The sequence below is a fragment of the Pleurodeles waltl genome, chromosome 9 (genome assembly GCF_031143425.1).
Source record: "Pleurodeles waltl isolate 20211129_DDA chromosome 9, aPleWal1.hap1.20221129, whole genome shotgun sequence".
In the NCBI taxonomy this organism is placed as follows: Eukaryota; Metazoa; Chordata; class Amphibia; order Caudata; family Salamandridae; genus Pleurodeles; species Pleurodeles waltl.
Genome location: NC_090448.1, coordinates 166133185 through 166150152, shown reverse-complemented (window position 1 = coordinate 166150152; position 16968 = coordinate 166133185). Strand labels below are relative to the sequence as shown.

Genomic DNA, 16968 nt, shown 5'->3' with positions numbered 1-16968 from the left:
CTCATTGTTGGGCAGACTACCCTTTTGAATGCCATCCAGGGGGTGGAGAGGGAGGTTCATCGCAGCAATGCGTACCTGGAGGGCATTCATTCGGGTCAGGCTGCCCATCAGCGATCGTTCCAGGCTCTGGCCTCAGCACTGACGGCAGCCATTGTCCCTGTCTCCTGCCTGCCTCTACTAACTCCCTCCTCCCAGTCTCCTGTTCCTCTGCCTGTCCCACCCACACCATCAGACCAGCCTGCACACACCTCAACACCCAAGAGAAGCTCATCCAAACATAAGCACCACAGATCACCCAGACATTCACACACGCAACATTCCGATGCAGACATGCCAACAGTCACTACCACCTCTGTGACCCCCACCTCCTCGTCTCCCTCCTCCCTCCCTGTGACGTCTACACTCACACCTCCATTCAACTCACCATCAGCCAGTGTTTCCATCACCAGCACACCCTCCACTCCAGTCCGCACACGTGCAGTCACCACCCCCACTGCCATTTACACGTCCCCTGTGTCCTCTCCCACTGTGTCTGTCACCCCCTCTTCCACACCACACAAACGCAGCCACCCACCCACCCAACAGCCATCCACCTCACGACAGCCTATCCCTCCTGCACCTGCACCCAAAGACAGCAAACGTGACTCACCTACAACCACATCCTCTCCCTCCACTCCCATTCCCACTGTACCTACCACTCTCCATTGTCCCAAGAAGCTCTTCCTCGCCACTACTAACTTCTTTCCTGACCCTCAGCCCCCCCCTCCTTCTCGTCGGGGTAAGAAGAGCACCTCAGCCACCACCAGCCCTGCAGCCCCCTTGACAAGGGTGCAGGGGTATTGGAGCCCGCCAGCCCGCATGTCTGGATCTTCACCCAGCAGCAAGGGGACAGCCAGCCCACCCCCTGGGAAGAGGAGCAGAAGGCGGAAGGGGCGCCGCAGGAGCCCGCCTTCTACATCCCCCCCGGACACCACCCAGAGACAGTCACCAGCCACAGCTCCAAAGGGAGGCAAGGGCCACAGGCCGACGACTAAGGAGGGCAAGGGCAGCAAGTTGGAGAGGTCAGGCAGCAGGCCTGCTGCCCAGGAGGAGCCCACAACCCCCATAGCCGCTGCCCCGGGAGAGCCCACCACCCCCATAGCCGCTGCCCAGGGAGGACCCAGCCCAGCTGGCCAGGAGGGCCCCACCACCCACAGCCCAGGTGGGCAGTGAAGGAGCACCATCCCCGCTGCCCAGGAGGGCACCACCATGCAATTAGCAGTTGGCCATAGACCGTCCGCCGTCTCAAGAACCGCTGAACTGGGCCCCGCCGTCTCAAGAACCGCTGAACTGGGCCCCGCCGTCTCAAGAACCGCTGAACTGGGCCCCGCCGTCTCAAGAACCGCTGAACTGGGCCCCGCCGTCTCAAGAACCGCTGAACTGGGCCCCGCCGTCTCAAGAACCGCTGAACTGGGCCCCGCCGTCTCAAGAACCGCTGAACTGGGCCCCGCCGTCTCAAGAACCGCTGAACTGGGCCCTTCAAGGCAAGAACCGCTGAACTGGGCCCCGCCGTCTCAAGAACCGCTGGACTGGGCCCTTCAAGGCAAGAACCGCTGAACTGGGCCCCGCCGTCTCAAGAACCGCTGAACTGGGCCCCGCCGTCTCAAGAACCGCTGAACTGGGCCCCGCCGTCTCAAGAACCGCTGGACTGGGCCCTTCAAGGCAAGAACCGCTGAACTGGGCCCCGCCGTCTCAAGAACCGCTGAACTGGGCCCCGCCGTCTTAAGAACCGCTGAACTGGGCCCCGCCGTCTCAAGAACCGCTGGACTGGGCCCCGCCGTCTCAAGAACCGCTGGACTGGGCCCCGCCGTCTCAAGAACCGCTGAACTGGGCCCCGCCGTCTCAAGAACCGCTGAACTGGGCCCCGCCGTCTCAAGAACCGCTGGACTGGGCCCTTCAAGGCAAGAACCGCTGAACTGGGCCCCGCCGTCTCAAGAACCGCTGAACTGGGCCCCGCCGTCTCAAGAACCGCTGAACTGGGCCCCGCCGTCTCAAGAACCGCTGGACTGGGCCCTTCAAGGCAAGAACCGCTGGCCCTTTGGCAGACGTGGCAGGGCAGGATCTATCTCGGGCAGGGCTGCAGGATGTCCTCTGGCCAACTTGCCTCCTCCAGTGGCAGTGGGGTCTGTTATGGACTGTTTGGACTGTGGCTTTGCTCTCCCCAGGATGGCCCAGTGGGCAGGCCACCCACTGTATGGACTGTATGGACTGTGGCTTTGCTCTCCCCAGGATGGCCCAGTGGGCAGGCCACCCACTGTATGGACTGTATGGACTGTGGCTTTGCTCTCCCCAGGATGGCCCAGTGGGCAGGCCACCCACTGTATGGACTGTTTGGACTGTGGCTTTGCTCTCCCCAGGATGGCCCAGTGGGCAGGCCACCCACTGTATGGACTGTATGGACTGTGGCTTTGCTCTCCCCAGGATGGCCCAGTGGGCAGGCCACCCACTGTATGGACTGTATGGACTGTGGCTTTGCTCTCCCCAGGATGGCCCAGTGGGCAGGCCACCCACTGTATGGACTGTATGGACTGTGGCTTTGCTCTCCCCAGGATGGCCCAGTGGGCAGGCCACCCACTGTATGGACTGTTTGGACTGTGGCTTTGCTCTCCCCAGGATGGCCCAGTGGGCAGGCCACCCACTGTATGGACTGTATGGACTGTGGCTTTGCTCTCCCCAGGATGGCCCAGTGGGCAGGCCACCCACTGTATGGACTGTATGGACTGTGGCTTTGCTCTCCCCAGGATGGCCCAGTGGGCAGGCCACCCACTGTATGGACTGTATGGACTGTGGCTTTGCTCTCCCCAGGATGGCCCAGTGGGCAGGCCACCCACTGTATGGACTGTATGGACTGTGGCTTTGCTCTCCCCAGGATGGCCCAGTGGGCAGGCCACCCACTGTATGGACTGTATGGACTGTGGCTTTGCTCTCCCCAGGATGGCCCAGTGGTCATGGAGTCCCCTCGTGGATCTGGCGTCGTGTACTCAAGTGGCTGAGGTGCCCCCCCTTCCCTTCCCCCTGAGGTGCCTGTCCTATTTTCTTTCTGATGCCCCTGCAGTGTTCTCTCCGTGGAGTTCTTGTCGTGGGACTGGGCCTTGCCCCTTTGCACAGGACCCCTGTGATCCACGGACAGTGGTTGGACTACATTTAGTAGCTGTATATATTTTGTACATAGTTTATTTCAATATATCTGGCCGTTTATGATCTCTTCTTTTGGTCTTTGCATTATTTCGGAGGGGGGTGGTTTGTGGGTTGTGACAGTGATCTGTGGGAATGCATTGATGTGTGTGTTGTAGTGGGTGTGGGTGGGTGGGTGTGTGCCGGTAATCTTTTCCCTCCCCTGTGTCGTAGGTGCAGTACTCACCGATGTCTTCCGCGCCGCCGGGCGTGCTCCTGGTATATGAGGAGGAATAGGAGTGCGGGGATGACCTGCAACTCTGGCTCCATACTGCCGGAATCTCCCGTGGAGTGCGTAGAGGTGAGCGTTTTCCCGTTCGTAGTCTGTTTCCGCCGTGTTCTTATCGGCGGTGCTCCCGCCCCGGAAAAGGTGGCAGATTGGTGGGTCGTAATAGGGTGGGCGGTACTTTGTCTGCCGCCGGGCTGTTGGCGGGAACCGCCGCGCTGTTTGTTTGTACCGCTGTGGCGGTCGGAGTGTTAAGTTGGCGGGCTGTGTTGGCGGTTCCCGCCAGGGTCAGAATGCCATTTTTAATACCGCCGGTCTGTTCGCGGTCCGACCGCCGCCTCTCCGCCGACCGCCAGGGTCAGAATGAGGGCCTTTGTCTCCTAAGTTAAGCCTTGACGCTCGATGCCAAGCTACCAAGGGTAGAGCTGGGATTAATTTACTGAGACCTAACTGTACCTATGTGGAGGTTTGTGGCTTGTTGCTAGGTGTAGGTACCTACCTGCCCTATCAATAACCCATTTTCCAACAGACACCTAAACTGTGATATGAGACACTGGTAAACAGAGACATTGGCAAAGACATTATAACAGAAACAAACAGGCATACAGAGATATAGGGACATTAGCAGAATGTGACAAGTGGATGCTGGCACATGAGAAAAAACAGTGGAGCACTGATGGGAGGAAATTACTACAGGTACAAACACGCTGAAACATTTACCCCAGATGTGGTTCCTGTGCACACTGTGTCACTGGAACCAAGCTTTGCCTGGCTGATGAGCCCTAAGTAGGGTGAAATTGTCCTGGGTCGCTTGTGTTCTGGTTCAGGGAGGCCCTGGCCTGGAAATTCGTGAAGACTAATTTGCATATGGCTGGTTCCACACCGAGGTGGCATAGTATGCAAAATAATGATGCCTGTGATGCAGCCCAAGTAATTACCAGTTGCTAAGATTAATTTAAGCATTCCATCCATTACTTTTTTTTATACTTTAGTGTGTTGCCCTAAGTGAGATGCGTATGTCCAGACATGGGTCCCGTGCACACTGTGACACTCGAGCCAAGATATACCTGGCTGATAAGCCCTAACAAGAGCAAAACAGGTCCTGGTTTGCTTATGTTCTGATTCAGTGGGGACTTGGCTTAGCAGTTCGGACTGGACTGTTCCCAAAGGAGCAGGGCCAAGTCTGATTTGCATATGGCTGGGACCAAACTGAGGTTGCATGGTGTTGAAAAATAATGATGCACTGGGAAGTGGCTCCAGGCAATGACCAGTGGCTGGGATTAATTCGAGCATTTCATCCATCGCTTTTTTGAAAACTTCACTCTGTGGTAGTGGCACAACTCTCACAGATAGGCATTAAAGATAAGGTTCTCAGACTTCTTGCATTACTACTTTCAGGATGTAGGCAAATTGCTTTTTTGAGACAAAATAGAGGGTTTATTATTTGGCAATCAGTCGCATATGTGGTCATGTCTATGGTTGCCTTCTGAACTAGGAACTGTGTCTGTGCTGGCTGATTCTTCATGCAATGTAAGAGTGAGCTTTTACAAAGATTTGCCCTTTAAAGCCAACATTGATCAAATTATTTCAACTGGTTGCTAAAGCATGAGGGTGTTGATGAAAATGTTTCCATTTATTATACTGTCCTCATGTACAACAGTTATCCAAGCACTGATAGGCTCCCGCCTGAATTATTTCTACTCCCTATACTTGGGAATTATTAAGCGATTAAGTGCTCAATTACAGGTAGCACAAAATGCTGCAGATATGCTAGAATTGGGAATTACTAAGTCTCAATCCACTGGAGAGCCATCAAAGAACTTGCACTGACTGACATGCCGAAAAAGGTCCATATTTAAGGCTTAGTGCATGGCATACGAGTCACTGAATGGAGCATGCCCAGATTCGATTAGACCAAGATTCAGATGGTGAGTCCCTAGTAGGCATTTTAGATCTGAGGAAAGAAAAGTCATTGTGGTACCAACCATTACATTCAGAAGATGGGGCAGTAGATCCTTCTCACTGCTGATTGCTAAACTTTGGATGTCTCTATCTAAGAGAAAGAAGTCCCCGGACAATCATGCACACTTTACATAAACTATTAAAACCTGTTTTTTTACCATGCATTATGAGAAATTTTTGTTTCTAGATGGCCGTTTTAGCAGCTAGACAACACATGTAAAAGGGTGCTCAGTAAATTTTAACTTACCTTCTGAAACTACTGTATAATGGATTTGCAGTAAGTCCCACAATAGAATCTAAGAGTCTCATGTACTGAGAATTGATTTACAAAAAGTGATCACACATTGCTCACTGACTCTGGAAATCAGTACTGATTTGTGAACCAACATATGTACAAACACTGAATCCCAGGGGATCACAGAACCACCTGAACAAATATTCATTAGGCAGGTGACAATATGTGACCCCCAGTAATTGGTCACAATCAAAGGGTCAGCAAACCACGATGCCTGTGATTGTATTTGAATCAATAATTTTGTTTTTAATGCAGACCTTTTTCCTTAAAAGAAACAGGAATGTGTTTTTTCAAAGTTTCACTGAGAGTTGGCAGGCATTGGCTCATGGGACCACTGCCAACAGTCCTTGAAACATTAAAGACTGACAAAGTGGGAGTGGTTCAAAGGAAACCCCTTCCCTTTTGTGAATAAGATACTACCTATTTAGAGGTGTTGTTTTCTGATCAGTGGTTTAAAACCGCAATTGCAGTCACAAACTATTGATACATTCCTCTCACACTCGTAATTCGAGGGAGAATGCCCCTTTCATGCTCCCTCATATTTGCGATTGGGACAGGGTTGCAATGTTGAGAAGTCTCCCACAACATGACACAGCACTACCAGGGGATAACAGAGAAAGGGCCCATTACACAACAGAGGATCAGAGCTTCACCAGGGGATCGAAGACATAGGCCACATTGGAGGGCACATCACCAGTACATGGGAGAGAGAGAGAAAGAGGCATAGAATTGCTGCTTCAAGGGGAGCACTGAACGGATACATTACATCAACACCACTAGTAATTCACCAGGGGCACCAAGATAGGATACAATACATGGCACAACACCAGCCCGTCACCAAATGTAATTAAACAGTAATGAGGCATTCCACAGCACCTGTAATTAACCATGGTAAAATAGAGAAAGGAGAGTCACAGTTTACTAGTAAGTACATCAGTGAAAAAATAAGGATTGCTTTATGCATACATTGCATGCACAATATAAGCAATTGAATGTGACACAAAGTGCAATAATTGAGTATACATTTCAGATATATTTCAGATGTCTCTCGTGCATGGCAATGAAAGCACTTCCTAGGAGGTGGAATGGCGCACCAAATAGCGAAGCGCTGTACAGTGATCCTAAAATACTCATCTAAGACCTACTGACAATGACTCAAAGCAATGGCTGAGTGGCTGACCTAAACAAGCTAGTGGTTGAAAGGGGCTGACCCAAAATACCACTCAATGTACCTTGTTACAGTAGGTCTTGCAGATGTCTGCGCTGTCAAGCCATATCTAACAAGAGAGGATATTGTTTTTCTGCCCTTAAAATAGCTTTTCAAATTTTATTAATGGGCTTAATATAGTTTTTCATGGATATCTAAGAAACCAATAGGAAATCTGCCTTACATTAATCTATAGAAGTACATATGGGGTCTGTCATAGAACCCATGCCTCAGGGATACCCGTCTGTCCCTTGCAGTCTTTCGTTAAATAAAAAAAATATATCTTCATTTCATTTTCAGTGCATAGTTAGCTGAAGTTGGCTATGAACAGGAACAACTCTTGAGCAAAGTTCAAAAAAAGCAAACAGTTTCCAAGTTGACTCTCAGATAACATCTCTGTACCTTTATGTTGGCATCATGCGATGCTGTTGAATACTTCTAATTTGTTTATAAATCAGTGAGACCTGTTTTCTTTAACTCAGAACCATTTGGATTTGTTCTCTTGTACAAAAGCTAAATTTGATTATGTGGACATTAAAAACAGACCAAAACGTCGAAAATCAAGAGAGAAACGGTTGGCCACGAATAAAAGAAGGTAAGTTGAGGACGTAATTTGTTCCTTAGTAAGATTTATGTTCCATATTGCAAAAATGACAAATGCTACCAGTATTTTGTCCAGTATATGATTTGCCTGACATTTCCTTTTAATTGCTGTTGGAGTTACAAAGGTATTACTCAGTAAAAGAAACTGAACTCTTTTCTCTTTATAACTTTTCACCACATGTTGAAATATTGTGGAAGAAACACAATGCGTGTATGCATTAAGGGCCATATTTATACTTTTTGACGCAAAACTGCGCTAACGCAGTTTTGCGTCAAAAAAATTAGCGCCGGCTAACGCTATTCTGAAGCGCCATGCGGGCGCCGTATTTAATCAATGACGTTAGCCGGCGTTAGGCGCCGGCGCTGCCTGGTGTGCGTGGAAAAAAACAACATACACCAGGCAGCGCCGGCGTAGGGGGATATGGAGCTTGGGCGTCAAAAAATGGGGCAAGTCAGGCTGAGGCAAATTTTTCGCCTCAACCCGATTTGCGCCATTTTCTTTGACTCCCAACCCCCATAGAAATGACCCTGTCTTAGCAAAGACAGGAGTCATGCCCCCTTGCCCAATGGCCATGCCCAGGGGACTTCTGTCATTGGGCATAGTGGCATGTAGGGGGGCACAAATCAGGCCCCCTATGCCACAAAAAAAATTTAAAAAAAATACTTACCGGAACTTACCTTAATGTCCCTGGGATGGGTCCCTCCAGCCTTGGGTGTCCTCCTGGGGTGGGCAAGGGTGACAGGGGGTGTCCCTGGGGGCATGGGAGGGCACTTCTGGGCTCCTTCCGAGCCCACAGGTCCCTTAACGCCTGTCTTGTCCAGGCGCTAAAAAACGGCGCAAAAGCGTCCGTCCGTCATTTTTTTTGACCCGCCCACTCCCGGGCGTGAATTTTGCCCGGGAGTGTAAATACGGCACACATGCCTCGGAGTCAATTTTTTAGATGGGAACGCCTACCTTGCATCTCATTAACGAAAAGTAGGTGTCCACGCTAAAAAATAACGCAAACTCCATGGACTTTGGCGCTAGACGCGTCTAACGCCAAAGTATAAATATGGAGTTAGTTTTGAGTCGGAATTGCGTCAAAAAAATGACACAATTCTGGCGCAAACAGAGTATAAATATGCCCCTAAATATCTAAGAGATTTTTCAAAAGTACAAAAGTGGCTAAACATGAACAAAATGATTTGAACACGCGTATCTGGCATGCTACGACGTGGAATAGGCAAATTAGAGCTCATTCAAGATCTGCAGAACTAGAATATATGAAATCTGGCTCATCCCCTACACCACTTACTGCAGAGAGCTGCCCCAAACTCCGGCACTTAGAAACTCAGGAGCAGTCGAGTACAGACTCACATGCCCTCTGCTAAATTAGAAGGAAACATGTAATTTGTCACATTGGAAAGTTGGACCATTTACGTCCTGAGCAAACATTCAACACCTTCAGAGGAACCTCTGTGATGGTGCCCCCTCTGAAGGCATAGAGAACTCTGTCCTCTGTAAACTGGACTATGTCATTTCGACAATGAGGAAAATGTTAAAATGATTCCATCCAGGTAGCACCAAAATGTTTAAAAACAAGAAGCCTCATTTAGAGTCTTGTGGATGGGGTTTTTCCTCATTAGGGCAACAGAGTTCTGTTGCCCTGGCGGATTCCCCTCTTGCCATATTTGGAGATGTTTGCTGGCCCAGTGGACATCACTAGCATTGACAGGAACTGCTGTCACAGCGGTTCCTGTTAATACATTGTAGGTTTGACAGATGGCACCTCCAACATGATGGTGCCACACAGCAAACTTACAACGTGGGATTTTGTTTTGAAAAATAAAAAAAATAAAAACATTGCACCACTTGCTATGAAACCGCACACACAGGCCTTGCAATGGCAGGCCTGAGACATGGTTAAGGGGCTACGTATGTGGGTGGCACAGTCAGTGCTGCAGGCCCACCAGTAGCATTTAATTTACAGGCCATGGACACATGTAGTACACTTTTCTATGGACTTATAAGTAAACCAAATATGCAAACTTGGGATGAACCAATGTTACCACATTTAAGGGCGAGAGCTTATACACCTTGGCACTGGTTAGCAGCGGTTAGCAGCGGTTAGCAGCGGTAAAGTGTGCAGTGTCCTAAAACCAGCAAAAACAGTGTCAGGAAAGTGGAGGGAGGTAAGCAAAAGTTTGGGGGGATGACCACCTTAAAGCTATCAGGTTTAACAGGTTTCATTTTGCTGTGAGGGCACACTAACCTCAATGTGTAATGTGCCCTATTTGTGTACATTAAGGAAAAGAAAGAAAGGGAGGTTTGCCCTAGTGACCCTACTAAACCTAGGAAAAATAAGAGCATTAAATAAACAGAATTGAAACTAGTACAGAAAAATTGTCATCATTAATACATCAGTGAAACTCTAAATCAATAACTGAAAGAACAATTAAGTTCTATACTTAATCATTTTTTATGAACAGTATAAGAGCCAAAATCAACAACCATAGATCATAAAAAAAAATTACTGACAAGTGTTACACAACGCATGGAACACAACAATATACATAAATTAACATGAACAACTATTTACACAAACAATTATTCAGCCCTTTGAATTCATCAAATTTGTACTTCAGTCATCCTTTTTAATTCAAAAAGGTGTGGTTTACTGTTTATTTTCTACATTAATCCACAAAGGAGATGATTGCACCCTGGTCATATCAAGCTAGTATCAGGGTCCATTTCTTTGAAAAAATGTGTGGCAAGATAACTCCTTATAGGTGTTATTTAACAATTCTGGCAACCTCTCTATTAAAGAGTAGGTTGACTCGTCTCGGTCCCTTGTAGTTATGGCCCTTTTCAGAACCATAGATGAAAGAAGTACGTATTGAAGAAACAAAATATAAATTGTAACATCTAGCATGTTATTTTAAAGTTTCTGAAACTCCAAAACCATGTGTATTGCAACAAGTCGAACCTTTTGGTGCCCAATATTCAATTCATGCTAAACCAGTGAGATTCATGCAAAAAATGTGGTGGTGAAAACCCTGGATTGCTCCTCAAATGATCAGAGGTGTCTAAAGGAAATCTGCACGGTGGACGTCTATCCCATATCAACAACCGCGCACAGGAAGTGAAGCAGGTGAAAAAGGCGACATAAGGGTATATAGGCAAATATTACCTGTTTATTCAAGATTTTCCATTTAGTAAAAATATGGTATTATTAAGAGTTCACTCTAGGATAACAAAAAAAATATATATATATATGTAAGTTTAGTTAGATGCTGATTTGCTTATCTGCTTTCCTATTTTAGAAAGCATCAATTATAAACTGAAAAAATAGACTGTCTCTTACTTTACTCCGACGACATAGTCCACTGGGGAAAGTCCTTCAAGCTGCGATGTTGTGTGCTCTCTCTACCCTCTTTACCAAATCTCCATCTATTGCTGTAATTATTTTATCCCAATTTTTTTTACGAGCATGGATATCTCTCGTATGTGTCTCTCGACGCATTTGCAATTCTATGTATTGCATTCGATTACTCCGGAAGCATCTGAAAAAACTTACAAGAATGGGCATTCCTCGTGTATGTGTTTCACCACATTCATGCGCTCATTAAATCATTCTGGCAGCACCTGGATCCATCCAGAGTGTGCCGGGTGGATAAGGAAGGACAGGTCAAAAGCCCGCGTCTTCCCCAGCCTCATACGTCCAACTCCAGTCAGGTAAAGGTGGCGGCCATCTTGAAGTAGGCATATGATCAAAACACCTGACTTAAAGCGACTAACAAAAGTATATCTCGCCTTCCTGTGGCTAAAATACTCTGCCCAGGAAAAAGCAGCTATGGTAGACCCATTCTACCTATCTGCGATTGTTTTATAAAATATTGGAACCGGAATGAGGAGAGACATGTCCCTGTATTTGAAGACATGAAAGGGGCGGCCATCTTAAGTTGGGCAATTAGATAAATGTAATAAGTCCAATCTTCCTTCAGTGCCTAAAAAATCCACTATATGGACAGAAAGAGAGAGAAATATTTTGATACCAAAGATATTTGTTATCAAAACAGGTTATTTCTGATTCAAGGGAGATCTCAGTATTGCACCACCACATTGTATTCCTTTGGAAATTGCCCTTCATGGCTCTTATTATTCAATTAACAACCATAGACAAAGTTCTTCTTTAAAGACTTCAAGAAACAATGAACAAATTCATGAAAGTACCCACAGCACAATTCCAGGTCACAAGAAAGTTAACAAAAGATTAATTAAATGAAAGCCCACATTTCATCCAGGTCATTAAGTCCATTCTGAGCTGTTCCATACTGAGGTAACAGGGCACACGGTCTCTTCTCAATATCACCAAGTTTATTGAAGTATAAGTCCAATGTGTAGAAGCCTCATCCTGTCAGCAAGACGTTCAAAGTCAACTGCCAACAAGGAACCGTGCTTGATCCCTTCTATTCCATATTCCATACCACACATACTTTTCAATAAATCTCGCTTCCATCTTATCCAGAAAGGTTGCTACAGATCGTCCATTTTTCACACGTACTACATAAAGAACTGTCCACCAAATATCATCTGGTTTGTGATCCAGTTCAATGTAGTTTTCCACTAAAGGTGCACTTTTTATTCTGCATCTGATCTTTGAGCTATGTTGGAGAATTTGTGATTTTACAGGATGAGGTTATAGAAATCATTAGGATAATTCTAGACACAAGATCTTCCCCTGCGAATATCCCTACAGACCTTTAGGTTACTCTGGCCACCCTTTGTTTGAAAAATAATTTCTTTATGTACAAAGACACTTTATTTCTACAAATCAAGGGTGTGGCTATGGGATATAGCTTTGCACCAGAGATAGCCAATCTGGTTATGGACTTCTTTGAAAAGAAAAGGGTCTATGACATCTTGAACCCTTTCAGAAATAACATTACAAGATGGTTCTGATATATTGATGATATCATTATGATTTGGGAAGGTGACCTATTCCATCTGTCAGCCTTTTGAGAATGGTTGAACCAACATACACCTGACTTTAGATTCACAATGCATCATGATGTTAAGAAAATTACTTTCTTGGACCTTTGGATTTTGTCCAATAAGGGTTCCTTAGACGTTAGCTTATACAAGAAGCCAAAAGATTGCAACTCTTTATTGCATTTTTCAAGTGGTCACCCTATAATTATGAAGGAAAATGTACCCTATGGTCAGTTCCTTCATTTTAGAAGGAGCTGTACTAAGCGAGATGACTATTTTGAAAATGCTAACAAATTGGTACAGAAATTGATTAATAGAGGATATCTAAAAAACTAGTTAAAGCAGCCTCTAGTAGGGCATGGTTTACACCAAGAGAAACTATTAGTTCCAAAAAAACAGAAGAGGGAGACCCCCTGACTTGTGTGATTACATATCATTCTAAAGCTAACAAAGTGTGATCCATTATTGAGAAAAACTGGAGAAATCTCAATCCATTAGGTATGAAGAAACCACATTTTTCATATAGAAAGGAAAGCAATTTACAAGAACATTTGGCTAAAACTGCATTTCCTGTAGAAAAAAGAAGGGTCTTCAGACAGTGTTTCAACTACCTCCTCTGAATGGTCATCACAAATGCATGAATTATGTAGCCTGCCAGTTTACTAGTGAAACTAAAGAAGTAGTGATAAATGGTAAAAAACATTATCAATCAGCTTTTTCAAACTGTAATACTAAAAATGTGATTTATTGTGTCAAATGTTCTTGCAAAATGTTTTATACCTGACAAACATAGTAAATGGGGTAGAACCCTTAAGAGCGAGGCCACACATTAGAGATGGCAATGCACATAAGAGAGAAGAGGCAGAGCACTTGAGTGAGAGAGGGCACATTAGAGTGAGAAAGTACATGAGAGCAAGTCAGCGCACTAGAGGATGCAGAGAACAGGAAAGAACATTACAGGAGGAATAGCACATGACAAAGAGAGAGAGGGCAGAGCACATGAAAGAGAGATAGGGCATTAGCATAGTGAGAGTACAAAAGGGAGCAATTGTGCTCAATAGGGGATATAACTCATGAGAAAGAAAGGCCACATTAGCGGGGACAAAGCACATGAGATAGAGACAATGCATTATTAAAGGCAGAGCACACGATAGAGAGGTCACATTAGAAGGGGAACAGCACATGAGAGTGAGACAGCTCATTATAGGGAACAGAGAAAACAATTTCTTGTACTCACTTGTTTGGTACTAATATGCATGATGAAAACTAGTTGGTAAAGATAATACATGGTAAAGTCATCTTTCTAAAGGCTGTATACCCTGCAGAGTCTGTGTTAGGGGTTAATTGCTCACATCTAAGTAATCCATACAGCAGTGTACACAGTGTTTTTTCGAAAACATGAATGAGGCATTTACCGGATTATCATCAGTGTCTGTTTGTGTAAGTGTTTGTGCTGTGCCATGTGTGCATTAATAGGCACGTCGAGTTAACTACAACAATTGACATGTGTTTTGGCATCTGTAGACCTTTAAATGTACAGAACATTGTGCTTTGTCTTTCCAGTGATATCCCAATGTACCCTTAGTCCTTACACAACAATGTGCACATGGTTTGTGCACAAACTGTATGACAACAAAATCCTTAATATTAAAATATTTGGATATGTGCCATTAATTCATTCTTTCTGGAAAACAAAGTCTGAGCAAAACAAGCCTATTTCTTTGTCCTACGTTTCAATGTGGAAAACAACTATTAAAGCGTTTCAAATTTTGATATTTGAAATTCTCATAAAAAATCAGAGACTGTAAAAACCATAGCACCTTGGGGATTTTGCACCCTCTGTGGCACTTTAACATTACGTAAGGGGTCACGCTGGCATAAAGTGTGCACAGATGAGATTTTAAGGGAAGATACTCTCATTTGAAGAGGTATGTAGCCCCCATACAAATGAATGCTTTACCACACAGGATGTATTGCATCTGTAATTGCAGTGGCAAAGAAGCCACATGTATGAGTTGGCACACAATTTATTTGCATAAATGGCTTTCTGAATGGGTCCCACGTTGAGGCCAGTGTAAACGGACATTGGGAAGTAGATTTTGCTATAAGGTAAGAGAGGACTATTTTATGAGACCACTAGACAGTTACCCATGAACCTTTTGCACACCTACAAAAAACCTATTAGATTTTACTGTCTGCATGCAGTCCTTGTTAAGTTCACACTCATTTTTACATTCAGGGGTAACATTGGCTAACAGTAACACACACTGCACACATGTATTAATGAAGTCTAGAATTTGTCAAATATGCTATTTTTTTCTCAGAGTTGGGGACCAGATCATAGTTTTGTGTCAGTGATAATTTGTTAATAAAATAAAAACTTTTAGTGGAATTTAATATGTTAAAAATGTTATTTACTGGAATTCCATAATCAATAATTGGAAACTCAATATGATGTAATTTGCTGCTAACAAAAAGCAATGCACTATATACCACCAAGAAATCCCAATACTGAGGGCATCTTTCAGCACTGACATACTAAAATGCACCTGACACAAACATGTCAACATGTTGTATGTCCTGTACCACTGTCAAATGGAAATACCATTTACGCAAAACTGTTTAGGTGATGAGGTAAATGCCAGGGGATTAGCTTTAGGGGGTGTGTTTGCAGTGTGACAACCCCAAATAAATGCATTCTTACGTTGGTAGTTAGGTATGGGGCCCCCTGAGTGGAATCTGTATCTTTGCACCAGTTATTCTTATTCTCAGCTAAGAATGGAGCACAAAACACTGAAATTTGACAGGAGAGACTGACAGAGATACCTGTGAGTTGAATTTTAAAATGTGAAACAAGTTAACCTGGAATCAACATCTGGCTACCCTGCTTGCCCAGACTGTGTAACCCTATACAAATAGTTTATTTTCACAGGGCGTCCTTCTTTCTCCTATCACATATGAGTGCAATTTTAAATGCTTGCATTCAGAATGTGCACTGTACAAGCACCTCTTATGTTTGTTTCAATACTCTGTAATGTTGCTCCATCTCTATTAAAAATCTATGCCACATTTAGGGTTTACAGGACTACATACCACTTAGGGCCTCACTTACAAGAATCTGACACATCAGCCCCCCTGCGTCAGATTCATTGTGCTACCGTAGATCCCCTAACGACACCATGGATGTGCTGTATTTACAATAAAGAGCTTTATGACTCATGTTTTCACAGATGCGTCAGAAATTCTAATGCATCTGTTGGCGCTGAACTCATGCATTGCTGGACTAGCATAATCAAAAATACGCTAAACCACCAATGCGAGGACACCCCCATAGAGAAAAGCCCTACATCACTTTTACGCCTGCTCTGAACAAGTGGTAAAATTCAGACACAGTGAAGTCGCAGAATGACGCAGTTAAACATTGTAAATTTCACTGCATCAGTTCTGCGTGGATTTTCCCATGGGAATGCCTACCTTGCATACATTATAACTGGCCGATGTACAATGCAACGCAAAGGTTTACAAATTAATGCTTTGGGCCCAATGCATCAGTTTGTAAATCTGGAGTAGTGTAGAGCTCTGCTAGCTCCACTGCTGTGTAAAAAAAAATTATACAACACTGGCATGAAGGCGTTGTAAATAAGGCCCTTAGTTCACATATGTCATTGTTCTCAGGGGAGACAGCCATGAATGTTTCTAAAAACTATTACTTTTAATAAATGTCTGTCTATGGAGTGACATAATCTGATGTACTATGGTGAAATCTATCTGCATGTTAAAGAAATCTAGTTTTTTGAATTTTGAAGAGATTGTATCATATTATTTACTTTATGTTTGTTGATTTATATATATGCCAAATGTTTTCATGGCTTGGCTTGTGCATGGACTCTTAAAGCTGAGCCAGACCCATGGCCCGGTTCACCCAATACATTTGTCTGCAAGCCCTCCTCTACTTGATAAAATGACTTCTAAAAGATGAGCGCTAGAAACATGGAGCCCTGACCCGTGCACCAACTTGACAATTCTACCATCAAGGCTTCTTGTAGCAGAGACAAAGAGGAAAGTACAGTGAAAATACATTTTAAATAAGTAATACCACAGCAAGGACTTCAGACCGTTGTGTAATACGGTAACATAATCAGGCAGGACAGGCAGGGGTGTAGCTTCAACAGGAGTATATGGGGTGTCACAACCCTCGAAATGCAATTGTGGCTTGGTATTTGGATCTGGAGGGCCGAGTCAAGTCTGCTATGTCTGTGTAGATTTTTCTCAACATTCTCATTTCACCTGGAGGTTTCAACTTATTTATTTTTGGATCAGGATCTTAAATCTATAGTGATTTGTTTTCCACAAAAGTAGTAAATCTGCACCCATAGACATAATCCTTGAATGGGTGCAAATGTACTACGTTTTGTGTCTAAACCGTGACAATGGATCCAAATTAGAAGTAGCTAGCTTTGAACAGGCCTTACATAACTTAACTTGTTTTT

General features: G+C 44.8%; 1 long non-coding RNA gene across 1 annotated transcript in view; it reads right to left on the bottom strand.

Moving 5' to 3' along the window:
* Positions 1-11160, bottom strand: part of LOC138259059 (uncharacterized) — a 58336-nt gene extending 47176 nt beyond the window's left edge. The window contains exon 1 of the long non-coding RNA XR_011198630.1: positions 10851-11160. This is a non-coding gene — a long non-coding RNA (uncharacterized lncRNA). The remainder of the gene's footprint in view (positions 1-10850) is intronic.
* Between the last annotated feature and the right edge of the window lie 5808 nt (positions 11161-16968).